Below are 17,999 nucleotides of genomic sequence, written 5' to 3' on the forward strand. Positions count from 1 at the left end.
CAAGAAAGGATTCGACAACAAGACAAGGAAGAACAAGAAAGGATTCGACAACAACAAGAAAGAATGCGACAACAAGATATAGAAATGCGTCAAAAAGATAGAGAGCGGCAAGAAAAGCGTAACGTAGAAATATTGAACGTTCTAGCGGGGATCAAGACAGACATCCAAGAGTATGTAACCCATAGTCTCAAAAAGATGGAGTATGACGTTCAGGTAAAATTAAATGATGTGCGGGAGGACATTAATAAAATTCAGAATGATGTCGAGATAAAGTTACGCGACTTAGAGCGGAAAATTGACAGCAGAGGAGCCAGCTCTACAGTGATCACCGGAAACGGGCTCAACAAGATCAAGCCTCCCACATACGACGGTCAAACTTCATGGGCAATGTACCAACTCCAATTTGAGGCCGCTGCAAATGCAAATGGATGGAGTAACGAGGAAATGGCTGTAGCACTAATAGTGGCATTACGAGGACCTGCATTGGAGCTGTTACAGACTCTGCCTATCGCCCAACGAAGCAACTATGAAACATTAGTAGCTGCATTAGAACGTCGTTATGGGGATCAACATAAGAAAGGACTGTATCGAACGCAATTAATGGCAAGACAGCAGAAAACTGGTGAAAATCTAGAAGAGTTTGAAACCGAAATTCGTCGCCTTGTGCATCTGGCTTACCCAGCCGTCCCGGATGAAGTCCAAGAAGAACTTGTGGCACAGTATTTTGTAGATGGGATTCGAGATCCGGAGGTAAAGAAATGGCTGAATATGTTCAAAGGGAGCAACAACAGCGAATTACTGATTCGAGCGCTGGAAATTGAAGCTGCGTGCAATGATTTAAAGCCAGAGACCATTCAAGAGGAGAGAGTACCGCCAGCCGATCATGCTGCTACACCAATGAATAAAATTGAATCAATGTTCGGCCAAATAGTGCAACAAATGGCAGCATTAGGAAATAGTCAGTCCACACAATTAGAACGATCACGCCCGATCACTAGAGTGGAATGTTATCGATGTGGACGCAAAGGACACTATAGAAGGAATTGCAGACAGCGGTCTTGTTCTCCAAACCCACAGTGCCGACGAAATCAGGACATTAGAACAAATCACCGGAACTCTTCTGTTAAAAGAAACATTACATGTTTATACTTGTGGACGTAAAGGACATTACCAATGGAATTGCAGACAGCAGTCTCGTTTACCGACCCCGCAGAACTGGCGTAACCAGGAGCAGGAAATGAAGAATCCAGAAAGACATTTACCGCGATATGTAGAGGATCGTCAAGCTTTGGATAGTGATTTAAGGTACCGGAAAGGACAAATTCATAATGGTTGGAGGATTGGTCAAATCGCGATGGTGACAGATAAAGAGGCTACAAAAAGAATGAAGAGCAGCGTTTCTAAGGAAGACATATTGAAAGGACAGCGCTCAGACTCTGATTTGAAAGTAATCAGAAGATGGTTGGAGAAGGATTTGAAACCGGATTGGCAACAGATTTCCAGATATGGACCAACAGTAAGGGGTTACTGGTTACAGTGGAATTCGCTTCGACTGCGAGATGACTTAATTACTCGCAAATGGGAAAGTCCAGACGGAAAACGCTTTGTTTACCAAACAATAGTGCCCAATTCCTGCAAAGAGAATGTGCTGCGAGAACTACATGACAGTCGCGGAGGAGGACACTTTGGAGTAAACCAGACTTTGGCTAGAATAAGAGATCGGTTTTACTGGATTAACTTCAGAAAGGACGTTGAGGAATGGTGTAAACGGTGTGACCAGTGTTCGTTACAGAAGGGATCCATCACAATTCGGGAACCTGAGAGAGAGAAGATGAAACCAAACAACAACCGTATGAAGATGACACTGGACCACAGACCAACTGGTGGCAATTATAAGGAAGGTGATGCTGTGTGGATGTTTCAACCCAGGAGGAGCAAAGCATTAAGTCAAAGATGGCAACGACACTGGGAGGGACCTTACCACGTGGTAAAAAGGTTAAATGACGTCGCGTACAGAGTCCAACGCAGCCCCAAAGGCAAGATGAAAATTGTCCATCTGGACAGACTCAAGAAATACCAGGGACTAGATGAAGCGGATCGGGACGATCAGCTTTAAGAGGGGGGCAGTGTTACGGTTTGGGCCTACTATACTCGAGTCAGGATGAAACCGATGCGCCGCAATATCTGGCCGGGCGCGTATTAAAGTAGGCCACAGTGAGGACGCGCTACCTGGAAGATTCTTGAATGGTCAAGGCAACCCGCGAAGCATTTCGCGGTCATTCTAGAACGTGGTTTGCGAATATAAAAGAAGCGGCGTCGTCGACGATAGGGAGAGTAGTGTAATAGTGAATTTGGGAACGCGGTTAAGTTTAAATAGTGGAATAATTGTGGAATTGTAGTAGTGTTTTTTAGTAGCTGTGTTAATTATTGTACGGAGTGTTTTGAAGTGTTAATAAATTTATTAATTGTTGAGTTAAACTGACTTTGTGTGAACCCACGGGAAAATCGTAACAATATCAATATTCTCTAAAACTTTTGTATTTAACATTATTTTTCTATTTCTCAAATCAAACGAGATAATGAACTTTATCATTGATTCAGCTGTACAGGGTGTCAGGATTTAGAGTGTTTTGACAGGAAAACCCCATTTTCCAGCTAGATACGGTGTTATGGCAAAAACCGTATTTCGATATCTTGTCAGATTGCGGCGCTAGAGGCCGTTTTTCGAATTTCGCCCATTTTAAAAACTTTACTCAACTTTTTTGTTTATTAAAATATCGGAGTGAAACACAAAAATTTTTAAGGCACTTTTTCGATGTGATTTCAGTTTCGTGTTTAGTTTTTAGCTACTGCGTTCAGTTTTCTCAAGAGTTGACATAACTTTCTTCTTTTAAATTTTCTTCTTTAAATATGTAATATACAGGGTGATTCACGCTGATGGTATATTAGAAGTATCTAGAGAACGACTTAATATTTTTCGTTTAAATTTGGAGTGTAGCCTATCCAAACTCTCTATGTAAAATATTTTGGACTTTGCAGTGTTGCCATATCAGTCGGAAAGAACACCAACTTTTGATTTTCAAATGGAATACACTGTTTCTAATCTAATTTTTGAATTCCTCGCAAGAAGCCTAGTAATTAATGTTAATACTTCGCTATCCTATTCTATTCCCTATCGTCCACCGTTTCTTAGATATTTCATAAAAGTGGTGGATTTGTCAGCAAAATGGTAGTCTAAACATTTATTAAATTTTCAAGTCCTGAAAGGTTTGCTGATGTGATCTTTTGTCCTCAGTTAGACAATACCACATGGTTGAAAAGCCCAGAGACGAAAAATGACAAAAATTTACAGGGTGAAAAAAAGAACATTAAATTTAGAACAAATCTATGTGTACTCTTCCTCTACCTAACTTCAACCGTTTGTGACTTAATAACAGTTTTTCCTTAAAGTGCGCATAAAATCGTAATCCATACTAATCTGAATACGGACCCCTGCTTGTGCTAAAGTTTCAACCAGTTTTGTATTTGACAAATATCTGTCAGAACATGTCGTTATAGAAACGACAACTAGTCATTAAGGCCAAGCAGGTGTCCGTATTCAGATTGGTATGACACGATTGTATGTACCCTTTAAGGAAAAACTGTTAATAAGTCAGAAACGGTTGAAGTTAGGTAAAGGAAATGTTTACATGGATTTGTTCTAAGTTTAATATTATTTTATTACAAACCATAAAACACCGATGAATCCATTTAAAAGAAATCGATCTTTTGGCAGTTTTTATATCTGTCTGTAGGTCCGGTAGGTTTTTTTCATTTTCTGTGTCTGGGGTTTCAACCATATGTAGTATTGTCTAACTGAGGACAAAAGGTCACATCGGCAAGCCTTTCAGGACTTGAGAATATAATTAATGTTTAAACTACCGTTTTTCTGACAAAGCCACCATTTTTATGGAACATCTAGGGAACGGTGCAAAATAGGTATAGGGAAGTATTAAGAATAATTACTAGCCTTCTTGCGAATAATTAAAAAACAAAGAATAGAAACCGGATGTTTAATTTAAAACTTTTCCTCCCTAGGGAGGAAAAGTTCCACCCGTAAAAGTCACACTGTCTAAAGACTGTTTGTCACTTTCTTGACAAATTGACAAACATATCTTTAGTAACAACACCTTCTTCAACCAGGTATTAACATAATATTTAACTGCTGCTTTTAACTATGCGCAAATAATTATTTTCTACGACCTCTATAGAAAATAAAAGTTTTCTCCCTCATTTGAGAGATGAAAATATCACTCTCACTACCTAGGGAGTAATTAGAGAATTTTAAACTAAAGCCTGTCTGAATATTGTGGACTTTCTTTCGTTGTTATCTGTTTAATGACTTTTTAAATTTGCTTGAGCATCTCATAAAAAGGTTGGTGCAAGTGGGTATTCTCGCTCTACACATATTACCTTTAAAATTTTACATTTATTGTAAATTAATTTTGCAATGCTGAAAAGTAACTTTACCGCATCCGGTGCGGAAAAGTACTCTTTCCCGCATTCAAATAAGTGTGTAAAAGTGCATTTACCGCACCTGAGTAAGAAAGGTTTTTTTTCATTATTCTTACTAGTCTGAAAACTATCTATTTTTTGGTGGATTCGTTTAAAAAAATGTACCTTTTCCGTGAGGACGCTGGAAAGTGCCCATTTCCCGTGCACTGTTTTTAACTGGTGGGTTTTCTCGTGCGCTGACAAATAAGTGTTTTGCATAAAATCTTTTTTTTTTAAAGTAAGTGAATTTCTGACATTATACGTTAAGTTGTGTGCTAGGTTACCATTCAATGTATAATGAATTTTTATACTGATTTTATGCTACAATGTAAAATCAAGCTTCAGCAAACATTGGTTAAAACCGAGTTCAAACTTAAAACACATTGACATTTCTTATATTCTCGTGGTAATATTTTTTTTTGTTTCAGATATTCTCCCGGTGAAGCGAGAAGCAAAAAAAAGTCATCCAGGTCAATCTTGGAATTTTTTTTTTATTTTAATAAAAAACGGGTGGTGTGTATGTAGTTTTATTTGCGATTTCGATTTGCTGTTATGCCATATGCAGCATTGTTCTATCCACAATATCTGGCCGAATAATTTTCCTTTAATTTCCAACTAAATGATGAAGTATTAGAAATATTGTCATTCCTTTAAATGTCAATCTATGCATGGCGAACTGAGTAACTGTGCAGAAGTTGACATTGGGAGTGAACAAGGACCAGCAATCCGTCATTCATATCTATCTAACGTACAATTTATTTTCCAACTGATTAACATCCTACAGCAAATTTAACTTTTTGTGTCTGCTCAGCTCCTATTTATATAGAAGAATTAATGCTAATCACAAATGTACTTCACATTTTACACAATAAACATTGTGTGTTTTTGAAGAACAGCCTGGCAACTTGCACCTGGTATTATTGGGCTTGTCATCATATAATGGATAATGCTCAACTCCATCTAGTTTTTTTTATTTTACTGGTTTACTTTCAACTTTTTGCCGTTTTGTAAGCTTGGCCTACCTCGTTTGGATGACTTTGGGCAATATACAAGTTTTTCGGCAACTTCATGACGAAACTGAAATAGATCGTAAGTTTTGCTTCTTCTTATACCCAAAGATTCGGCTTTTTTCCTGTACTCTAGCCAAAAGTTAACAAGTACAACGTCACATGCATGGGAGATCATTCTAAGGGTCCATTTTCTAGATCTTACATGGGATCGATACAATGACAACAAAAAGTCGGCCTTATCCACACCTCCCATATTTATGTTACATATTCTTACAGATTCGGGTCTGGGTACTTGTATGTGAGTGTTTTGTTTTTTATCCCAACGCGTGCAGTCGTTCTGTATCCCGACTCCAACAAAATTTGAGGCTAAATACACTGGCTTGTTGTCGTACCATTTGGTTATAACAATTCTATCTGTGCTAACAGCTGTGTCGTGGGAGACACGGCCTTTTTTCTTAAGCTCTTTATCGTCCAAAAGCGGAGGATTTTGAAATCGTTTGATTCTTATGGTCCCGACTAAAAACAAAAAAAAAATGTATTGAGTTTTATTGATGTTGTGATCTATAATCTCTTGTCACTAGCTCCGCTGCCAAACTTCATGAATTGCGCAGATATTTCTGTCGTAGAGCTATACAAGAAAGTCGTAAGTTATGCCACTTTGTCCAGCCAATATATACATTTTTATTCCCCATTTATTTGGTTTGTGTTTATTGTACTGCTTGATGCTGAGGCGACCTTTAAATGGTACTATCTGTTCATCTATGCAGAGGTTGGTCTCAAGAGGAAGGTCCAAACAGCTTTTTCTTATGGAGTCGTATAAAAGGCGCACTTTCCAAATCCTGTCAGTGTTTCCACCTCTTTGTGTACTGTTGTGTCGTGCACCAAAGAAACTACCCGTCTCAAGGGCCGTCGACCGATTCGTTAAAATAAAATACGGAAAGTCTGTACAAAACACTTTAATTTCCTGACAAAACTCAAAAATCTTACAAAGTTCCCGGCTATCTATTTTATTTTTGTTCTTTTTCTAAAAAACCATACTTTCATACTTTTTCTTAGGATTTAGGTTAAGTTCTCTTTTTTTTCCTCAAGACCAAACAGTCCTTGTTTCATGATGATTGTTGATTCCCGGATGAACTTTTCAACACCTGCCTCTGTGGATAAGCTAACCATACAATTTTCCACATAAAACCACTTTCCACTTCGTTTCAATTTCTCCACGGTCTCACGGGTATACAGCGGATTACCACTCGGTTTAGTTGAACAGCATAAATTTAAACATTGGGACAGGTGATGATTCAAAGTAGCCCGAAGAAGGAAAGGACTGCTATTCAACCCAAAAACTACTCTTCGGTGGTTGTATACGACTTCGCGTCCTTGAGAGTCTAGCCATAAAAATTTTATGAAGTCGCGATCTGCAGTATGTGCACTTATTTGCAGGAAAGCCTTACGAATATCCGCCACTACCCCCATCCTTTTTTCTCTGAATCGCAATAACATGGAAGGGATTTGTTCTATCAGATTGGGTCCCTTTTCAAGGCAGTGATTTAGAGCAGGTTTCTCTTTCTCATGGGCCGAAGCATCAAAAACCGGCCTTATTTTTGTAGTTAGACTGCTCTCTTTGATGACGGGCCTGTGGGGCAGATAATGTCCTAGAAGATGGTTAACCTTGTCTAGACTAACTTTCTCGATAATTCCTTCTGTTTCCTACTCGGAAAAAATCTGTTCGTATTGATCACACAAACCGGTGGATTTCAACTTTCGAACAACAAAAGAAAACAGACTCTAATCTCTTCTGTGCTAAACTATAATTGCTGGAAAGTGGAGGATGCTCTTCCAGCCATGGTAACCTGACTTCGTATCGCCCTTCTGAATCAATGTGGATTGTCTGATTAAAAAGTTTCCTGGCTGCAATGGTAGCTTCTTCTTTGCTGCGTTTATCCGAGGGCTTCTTAATCCCAAGAGCTTCCAGTTCCCACAGTTGAGTAAGGGACGCGTTTTGCACCAACAAATTTAACGTCGTCATGGCGGTAGTTGAACGAGTGCCATTATTGCTTGAAACTTTTCCCATAAGTGTCCAGCCTAGTTGGGTCTCCATGGCAATACATTTGTAAAAAACTGGTTTAGGAGTGGTTAGGATTATGTTAATTAGAGAATTTCCAGTTACATCTGTCCAACCATCACTTAATATACAGGGTGTCTAAAAAGTCTGGAATATTGCAAATATCTCGAAAACTGCTGATTTAATTTTTCTCAAAATTTGCGTCTTGTTAAAGTAAATAACAGCGCATGACGTGAGGGTAAAATGAGGTTCGCAAGTATACAGGGTCAGTCACAAAGTATACCAACTTTCTTAATTCAAACCTAACACACTGTATATTACTTCAGATTTTAAGAGTACTCATAAAGGCCAATTCAACGATCTACAGTATTGCTACTTTATTCTTAGTATTAGTCAATTTTATTTGAGGAAATTATGAAAACACTTAAACGTTAAGTAAATTAATTAAAACTAGCCCATTCAAAAAAATAAATAAAATTTAACACCATTTTAAGTAATAGGATAATTTGCCAATTAATTTAACATTATATTAAAGTACTGTTGAATTAGTTGCTGTCGTCTCTGCTGACCCTGCCTTAATACATCTGCTCTAATAAAATCATTATGCCCCTGTTCATCCATTTCTTCAGCAGGTAACACTTCATCTTCTAATTCAACATTTCCCAATATGCACATATTGTGTAGAAGACATACTGAATTTATTATTTGTCCTGCTTTGTATGGCTGGTACTTTAGCATCCTTTCTTTTAAAATGCATCGGAACCGCATCTTCAAAACACCTACAGAAAAGAAAATAGAGGTAAGGTAACTGAGAAGGGTTTATGTATTGATTCGTACCTATACACCTTTCCACACAGTTCCTGGTAGTATTTAATGCCTGTGTGTAACGTCCCTCTGGGTCATCCCGTGGTGCACCTCTTATTGGTGTCATTAGCCATGGTTCTTGTGGATACCCACTATCACCTAATAACCATGTGTTTCGGTCTCCTGCAGCAAAGCTCTGCTCCATGTGGAACCTCACAGCTGAATTCCTCCATATAAAGGCATCATGTGTAGAGCCCCCAAAATTTGCATACACATTTAAAATTAAAAGGTCGGAGTCGCATGTTATTTGGACATTCTTAGAATGGTATCCCTTGCGGTTAAAATGTAAATGCTCATCTTCTTTGGGCTGGCATATTGCAACATGAGTCCCATCAATACATCCTATAACCCCAGGAAATTGAAAGGCTCTCATAAAATCATGTTTCTTCCTTTCTTTTTCTTCAGGAGCTGTTGGAAACTTAATCCACAGGGGTGCAATTGTTTCAATTGCTTCACAAACTATGGTGAGAGCCTTACTCATGGTCTGCTGAGCCAATGCCACATCCCTTTCATTACCTACACTTCTTTGGTAAGAACCCTGTGGAAAAAACCGTAAGGCGCCTAATATTCTTCCAGCGATGGTTACTTTTGTCCTCCGCACTCCTGCGTTCATATGAGGGGTTAGCTGCTCAATTAGAGTTCTTGTTAATTCTCGACTCAACCGATAATGTTTACGAAAATGTGCCTCGGGCATTTCAAATGGGTTCGAATTATCACGTAAAGGTCTACGTTCCAGTCGTAGAACCTCCATTCCTTCTTCAGCTCCCGCATCATCAACAAAATGTAGAAAAATAGGGTACATATTGGTGCAACAAAAAGTTCAATGCAATTAAATCAAAAAAGAACGAAAACTAGGAAACGAAATGATATCTAACTAAACTGATCAAAACTTAATCAAATAATTAACTATTAATTTAGTTAAATTAATAGAAAAACGAAAATTTCTTGAAAATTTTTACCAATAACAAAACTTATAGGTTATAGGTAAATTTATGCAAACACTTATAACTTCAGTTCAGTCTATTTCTATAAAAAAAAGACGAAATCCATAAAATAAGAGAAGAATTAGTCAATGTTTTCATCTCCCGTAGTTCCAAACTTTCCTACAAACGAAGTCATCCGAATCAGATAGAGAATAACTTACGGAGTACCAAGTGTTAATAGAAAGAAATTTTCCTTCTTTTCTATCTTTTTAAGTTTTCTATTTCTATGATCTTACGGAGTTCGCCTTCAGAACACGTATGCTACTTTTTTTCTATCTATTACCGTTTTCTCTGTATCCCGTAAAACCATCAAAAATGCAGCACCCTGTACACACACAAAGAAGCAGGACATCATATAGTGGATTTGTATCAACAATTGTTTAATAACTCTATTCCTACTCAACTTCTTCTTCTTGTCCCTATCCAATGCCCAAATGTCCCTCAAAACCGTCACCAAATCGTAGACAATCCTCCGCTTCTTGTCCCTCTCCAGCGCCCAAATGTCCCTCAAAACCATTACCAAATTCTAGATAATCCTCCGCCTCTTGTCCTTCTCCAACGCCCAAAATGTTCCTCAAAACCGTCACCAAATCCTAGATAATCCTCCGCCTCTTGTCCCTTTTTAACATCCAAATGTCCCTCAAAACCACCCTCAAATCCTAGATAATTCGCCTCCTCTTGCCCCTTTTAAAATGAACCTCTTTATCTAGCTCCTTTTCAACGACCCATCGTTCATCCTGATCCAGTTGAAACCCCAGTTATTATTCCTCCACCCAGTCATCCTCCTAAAATAGTTAATCCCGATCCCGACCTAAATCCTGATGAACCTTTAAGGTCCGCATCTCCCCGATTCACCTCGTCGCGAGTCTCTTCCCCACGACTTTTTTAATCCTCCAAGTCCGATTCCACTAAGGCACAAGTTTAATTTTCCAGAAATACCCGCCGAAATTGGAACTTCTCGCCGCCCTAGAAGATGACGACCAACTAGATGAACTACCGCCTAGTGTTGACGGCCCATGGGTTCCAGCGACAACCCCCTACGACGACGTGGATATGACTACAGTGTAAAGTATGCCTATCAAATAGAGCCAGTATGTCATTGGGTGTGGTCATGCACTTTGCTCAATGTGTACTGCGATTTTATTCAATGCACAATCTCCACGATGCGGTGTATGTGGAGCAGATTTGCATAGAGATAGGCTGCCCATTGCATTGTATTTGTAAGTAAAAAAATCTTTGTAGTTTTGTATTTTTTGTTAGGATTTTACTATTTATGATTATAATTAATTCTTGGATAATTTGACTTTTTAATTGTACAAATGGTTTTTTTTCTAGTTTTGGCATATAAAGTGACACTTTTCAAAACTGATTAGAGTGACAAAACGTTTTACTTTTCGTAACTAGTTACCAAAAGTATCACTTTATGTAACTAGTTATGAAAAGTTCATTTCATCACTCCCTGTTTTTATGCATTTCCGTAGAAACATATGGGCGACATCCATCATAACATGTCGTTGTCACAGTTTATACAAGGTGCTATGAAAGTGAATATTTGTGTTAAATCACTTTAAAAGATGGTTTTTACCGCTTTTTGGTCAAAATTAGAAAAAAATTTATGTATGCAACACGTTTCGAAAATGTCTTATTGTGTAACTCATTCAAATTGTAGGACCTCGCTGCGCTCGCCCTACAAACATTCATTCGTTACACAAAATCGATCATTTCGTAACTGGTTACATAAATAGCTATTTTTTATGTTTTTTTTTTACATTGTACGTATGGTTTTGTGGTTGTGGTTTCAATAAATATTTTGTGTCTCCTAAGTACAACAATTTAAAAAGCTCCTTTTCAACGACCCGTCGTTCAGCCTGATCCAGTTGAAACCCTAGTTATTATTCCCCCACCCAGTCCTCCTAAAATAGTTAATCCCGATCCCGACCTAAATCCTGATAAACCTTTAAGGTCCGCATCTCCCATATTCACCTCGTCGCGAGTCTCTTCCCCACGACTTTTTTAATCCTCCAAGTCCGATTCTACTAAGGCACAAGTTTAATTTTCCAGAAATACCCGCCGAAATTGGATCTTCTTGCCGCCTTAGGAGATGACGACCAACTAGATGAACTACCGCCTAGTGTTGACGGCCCATGGGTTCCAGCGACAACCCCCTACGACGACGAGAATATGACTACAGTGTAAAGTATGCCTATCAAATAGAATCCAGTATGTCATTGGGTGTGGTCATGCACTTTGCTCAATGTGTACTGCGATTTTATTCAATGCACAATCTCCACGATGCGGTGTGTGTGGAGGAGATTTGCATAGAGATAGGCTGCCCATTGCACTGTATTTGTAAGTAAAAAAATCTTTGTAGTTTTGTATTTTTTGTTAGGATTTTACTATTTATGATTATAATTAATTCTTGGATAATTTGACTTTTTAATTGTATAAATGGTTTTTTTTTTTTTACATTGTACATATGATTTTGTGGTTGTGGTTTCAATAAATATTTTGTGTCTCCTAAGTACAACAATTTAAAAATATCCATAGGAATAGGCAAAGTAGTGTAATACATATAATTATTAATATGATTTAAATATTCAGATTATATTTTAAAAATTTTTAACAAAATTTAAGCTAAGCTGTTATTATGTATAACATTACTGTGTACATAAATATGATCATTTTGATCATATAGTGAGAAATTTGGACATTTTGCCGTAAGCCATTTTTTTTTTCAATCTATTTTTGCATTTTTGGTTAGAATATTTACTTTTGTTTATTCTTGGTTTATTTGACTTTCTAGTTGTTTATATGTTTGGTTATGGTTTCAATATACCAAAGAAAAAAGCGCTTTTAAGAGACTCTTCAAAGACAAAGTTTAAGTCAGAAAAGTAAACAAAGACAATATATTGGTTCTTAAAGACAGGATCCGAGCCAAAAACAAAAGGAAATAGCTATTGCTACGAAAGAACAGGATTCCGAATACAAAGAAAAGGAAAAACTTTATGGTCAAGATAAATGCGCCGATATCAACAAAAACAACCAAGAACAACTGTTACGGTAAGTTTTAACCTTGCCCGTAACTTGTTTGTCCTTGATTCAGAGTTAACATCGACTGAATCGTTCATCAATCAATCATTCTTTTTGTGCCGGTCAGTCTATGTCAATAGTGTCAATAGAGTTCAAGGAGAATGGTTCATCACCAACTTAAAAAGTTTGTTCGCTGAGATTCTAGAATTGTGCAAGTCTATAAAAGGCCAATTTGTCATCTGGCCAATTCTTTTTCACGCTGACTATCGAGCGAGATCCACGAATTTGGTGTTCCATTTTGTGACACGCGTGTGTTTGAGGTTATTTCCGCCATTTTGGTAAGTTGCCTTAATTTGCTGCAACCCAGCAACCCAGGTTTTAATGTTGGTTTTATTTAAGGGTGGCCGTATTCCAGTGGTTGGAAGCGGGCCGTTTTGCTTTTTCGTCCTTTTTTGGAAATAAATAGGTAATTTTCTTGACATGTGTTAACCTGGGTATTTAAGGTTAGATTTATCTGAAGGGCCCCTCCTGGTTGTGGTCAAAGCCTGTCTCCTGGAGTCAGAGCAGGGTAATTTGTTGGAAACAAGCAGGGAGTGGTAGTTGGTTGATTTGCCGTGGACAGACCCACGCGGTAGCTACAGGGAGCTAAGAGTTCGTGGATTGGTGGATTGAAAGGGAACAAAGATTCAGGCACCATTTTATTTTCCTGCTGGATGACTGGCCAGCGGATAGCCACGTGCTAAACCACCAAGAGTGTGGTGACTGTTTTGGATGGAGCATTTCGCCTGGTTAGTGGGTTATAGTTTTATTGTGATTCACAAAGCGACTAGAACTGAACTTGATAGCATTTAGAGTAATAGTTACTGTTTTGACTTTTTAAGTATTGACCTTGGCTTGGTTAACCCTTGTAGTAACCACTGGAAGTGGACCTTTATTCTGGCTTATTGCCACTTAACAGATTAACCGAGTCAAGGTCAGTTAGCTTATTGTTTTTGGGTGCTGTTTGCTGCTCTTGATTTCGGCCTAGGTATTCTACAACAACGACATTGGCCTGGAGGATCGTGCTGTAGCGCTGCATTCTGATTCGTCCCCGGCTCCAGTAAATCTGGCAGTAAGGGCGGTATGTTTTAAGTTAAGAGTTAGCAACAGCCCTAGAACTGTGTTCGAGTAATTTCCTGAGTAAATTTTAAGCCTTCAGCCTTAACTGTTTTTATTCTTTGTAAACTGTAAATTTGTAAATATAGATTGTACATTTCACCTAGTTCAGTGTATGTTTTCGACTACCTTAAAACCCAAAAGTGTTGCTTAGCAGGGCTATCTCATGCTCAATTATCCACGACCGAGAAAAGTTTTAATTTTATTAGCAATAAGTAAAAAGATTGTAACACAACATAATCTAATTAAACGACAGACTAGACCGCGCATGCAAAACCTTATAATCAATTCTTCTCAACTCCGAACTCATCCGATTGCAAGAGAAAGTAAACGAAAGACGACCGCTGAATCCGACCAAGGTCCAAGTAAACACCCGAGAATTGTTGACTCTACTCAGCTTCCGGATGAATTCAATGTCGACGTTCCTGATACATCATTTGCCATTGCATTTTGAATGGAAAATAAACTGTTACAACTTTCACTGCAAAAATAGTGCTTTATATACATATTCTGTGGGCAAAGTAGCTAAATTCGTTGTCAGTTTGCTCCAAACATAGAATTCTAAAGACAGAGCAAAGTTGGTATACAACTTTGCGCACCCCCTATTTATTTTTTTACCGTCAAATCACGGGAAATACGATAATTTGACATATCAAAGTGTATTTGTGTAGTTCTTAGACATCTTAAGACGCACGTACTTTATTATATTGATAAATATATAATTTATATACATATATTAATAATCGTAAAAAAAGGTACATTATAATAACTGAATTTTACTGGGCAATGTTGGAGGGTTTTACGGTATTTCAAATTGGTATTTGTACACAAAAGTTGGTCAGAATTTTCTGTAAAATCCTAATATGTGTTTGTGTGTTTCATTTAAAATAAGAAAGTTGTAATCGACGAAGTGCCACCAGCTTGAAAATGTTTCAGTTGGATTGGTTATCCTGTCAAATTATCAAAACTATCCTATTTATACTTTTCCCAATATCAATCGATGTGTTTCGTCGTGGCCCACCCTGTATAATTTAATTAATATTATGTGATGGTCAATTCATACGAATTCTAAAGTCTATTTTTTCTACGACTAATTAGAATTATACCAAAGATTCACAAAATCGATATATTTGGATCATTTCGATGTTTACAATGAAACATGTCAGTGACAAGATACAATGCAATGTTTTGATGACAACTGTCAGTATAAATGACTGAATCATGTTTCAGAGTCAAAATTAAACTATAATATACCAAAGATTTCATATCCGTTCAGCCAATTGTAAGTGCTTGCTTAACCAATCCTTAACCTCTTTTGAAAAAAGAAAATTTAGGGAAAAACGAGGGGTCCCTATATAGAATTTTCCTAAATTTAGGGGAAAAGTGCACAAGTTGGCAACACCGCATCCCAGGGGTGTCCCAAACTTACCCCCTTAATACGAAGTCTCAACCCTCTAGGCCCTAAAATAAGGGAGTTACCCATTTAACTCCATGTAAAATGCAAATCTACAAAACAACTACTTTTGGACATGTCCCGGTATCTTTAAACTTGGATCGGCGCATCAGATGGAATGTTCGCGATACAATAGAAATTGAAGATTTAGCAGGGCCAATATGGCAGCAGATTGTGACAGAAAGGGGACAGATATTTGCAAATCTTACTTACAATGAGTGCATCGTATATTATGTGGATAACATCATTGTATTTAGTATTACTTTCTAAATTTATTTTTCTAATAGCTTGCTCTTGTAAATCAGGCATATTTTCAATATCCACCTCAAAGGCGACTGATATCCTTTGTCTTCACTGTACTAGCATATCCTTATCCGATACATTCATGAGTCTCACAGGCACCTTGGCGCCCCTTTTACAGAGACTTCTCGCAACTAGCAATCCCTGCTGAGAATCTTCACATGGCTCTATCACAACATGCTGAGTCGTAATTCTTGAATAACCAGCTATACTAGCTAAACAAATCACCTCACTTCTTGGGGGTAAAATTAGATCTTCCTCTAGTAAAAGTTTCCACGATTTTTCCTCATTTTCCACATAATGAGTATCATCAAAAAATTCTCCCCGGACTTCGAAGCCTTCCATTTCGGCAGCTCTTAGGTCCATTTTAAAATTCGCATCACCGGAACATACGAGTTGAACATCAGGACATCCATGCGCTCCTGAATTTGGTTTTTCCAGTGCTTCCAAACGACTGCCAATCGTTTGAATGCCCACATCCCTCGTTGTTGGCAGCAACGATGAATGTTTCTTGGAGGTAGTTGTGTGTGAATGCGTCCGATTCTGAACATGTTGTCCATTTAAAGTTCCATATAAACTTCCCAAATTATCTTCATATAGAGATAGTTTTTTCTCCTAGGAGTACCATTTCTCCTTTTCCCCAATCAATAGTTTCACCATGCTCATGCAAAAACCCAATATCAAATCTGTCTAAAAACTCTCAGATTCAAGTACTTTGAACTCATGTTCCACAATTCTTCTTGGCCCAATGCCTACACGCAAACAACTGTTACTAAAATGAGAATACTATTACCCTGAGTGTCCACTAAGTTAATTCCACTATTTTGTAACGGTATAAACCCCTGAGAAACTGAGGGTTTCACTAGGGATAAAACAGCTCCAGAATCTATCAGTGCCCAATATAACTTTTCAGCTAATATTACCTTAGAAACATTGCAGGGCCTGGAGATTCTTTTCCACTCGCAAATGTTTCTCCCTACACTAACACCTTCACTTATTCTCACGTTGCCTCCATGGCAGCCGGGCTTTGGGGCTGGGAAGCGGCTGCGTCGGAGTTTAAATTTAAAGACCCAATTTCGGCGGTACATTCTCTAGCAAAATGTCCTGGTTGGTTACATTTAAAGCAGATTCGTTGTTGCTGGTTGCTAGTGGTTGTATTTCTGGCCCTTGTAGAAGTATTTCTATTCTGGTTATTGTAAACTTGGTTGGAGTTGTTCGTTTAGTATCAAGACAATCTCGTTGGTAGTGCCTTGGATTGTTACACTTAAAGCATAACTTATTTCTCGTTTGATCCGGTCTTGTCTCCAGTGCCATGAATATTACGAGAACATGCTGAAGAAATAGAGTGCACCTCCATAATTCCACCTATGTACTACATACATAATAAATGGGTTAGATTTGATCCCTATCCAGTAATCTGACTTCAGCCGCAAGAATTGAATGCTGACGAAAAACCATATCAATTCGAAAGCATTAAAAATTTAGGCTCGCGAGGCATCTACTGACACGGAAATTAAAATACGTTTATAGGGCTCATAATGACGTATCTTTCGAGGGTAGTGAGAACCCCTTACACCCCGTCAGGGGGCGGCATTTTTGAATTCACTAGTCTAGCAAGCCAGCGCATATGACATTCAGATTACTAATCATAGTATCACAACGCCCTTTGGTACGTTTATAGGGCTCATAATGTACCTGGTATAGTCTATCCATTTCTAGTTGAATATTTCCAACTTACAAAGACTGATCACTAATACACCATTACTCATAAACAGCCCCTAAAAACTCGTAAAAATTTTTTTTACAAAGCCTGGTATAACAGAAGAGGACGAGTACAATCGACCATTCAAAATATTGATGTTCGGCAAGCATTCGGTGAAACAATTTTGTGACATTATTTGGCTGTCGTTGCATCCACCTGCTGTCGACGACGGGCAAGTGGCCCATCGTTATCGTGTATTTTCACATAGACGTTTAGTGGGTAGGTTTGGTTTTGAGTTAGTGTAGTTCTTAATATTATTTATAAAAATGGCATTTTGGAGACCTTTTCACGAACTTGAAGCCGAAGATGATAACTGTGATAAAGAGTTCAAGAACAAAGATTTAAATGTACAGTGTCAAAGAATAATTTTGAACATGTATGACTGCTTAAAAAGAGAAAATAACCAAGAGTGCAATACTTTTATTGTTAAAAGAATCGTGGAACTGACTAAATTGTCTTTTTCTACAATTTCCCGTGTTATCAAAGAAGGAGATGTATTATACCATTCGGCAAATAGGAAGAAGAGGGGAGAAAAATTTAAGAGAATAGACGATGGTGATAAGGATGTCATCCGGCGAATTGCTTACAGTTTTTATAAAGATAATTCTGTTCCGACGTTAAATATGATTCAAGAAAAACTAAAGGATTATCCAGGAAGTAATTACATACTACACATCTTTGCAGCTGATGGTACATTTGGCCAAAGAAGGAATTCTTTCTCTCGGCACAATACGGCGAAACAGAATACCAAATTGCAAATTGCCACTGGAAGCTGCTATGAAGAAAGCGGAACGTGGGACAAGCCACGAGTTGGTTGCTTTAGTAGACGGTGTTGACATTTCTACTGTTG

At 38.0% G+C, this 17,999-nt stretch overlaps 1 long non-coding RNA gene across 1 annotated transcript; it reads left to right on the top strand.

Moving 5' to 3' along the window:
* The first annotated feature begins 12,318 nt into the window (after positions 1-12,318).
* Positions 12,319-13,740, top strand: LOC145737057 (uncharacterized). The gene is made up of 3 exons (XR_014180207.1): positions 12,319-12,817; positions 12,879-12,945; positions 13,000-13,740. It is a non-coding gene; the product is annotated as an uncharacterized LOC145737057 (long non-coding RNA).
* Positions 13,741-17,999: the final 4,259 nt, after the last annotated feature.

The sequence above is a fragment of the Ips typographus genome, linkage group LG13 (assembly GCF_016097725.1).
Source record: "Ips typographus isolate SLU linkage group LG13, UJ_Ityp_2.0, whole genome shotgun sequence".
NCBI classification, from domain to species: domain Eukaryota; kingdom Metazoa; phylum Arthropoda; class Insecta; order Coleoptera; family Curculionidae; genus Ips; species Ips typographus.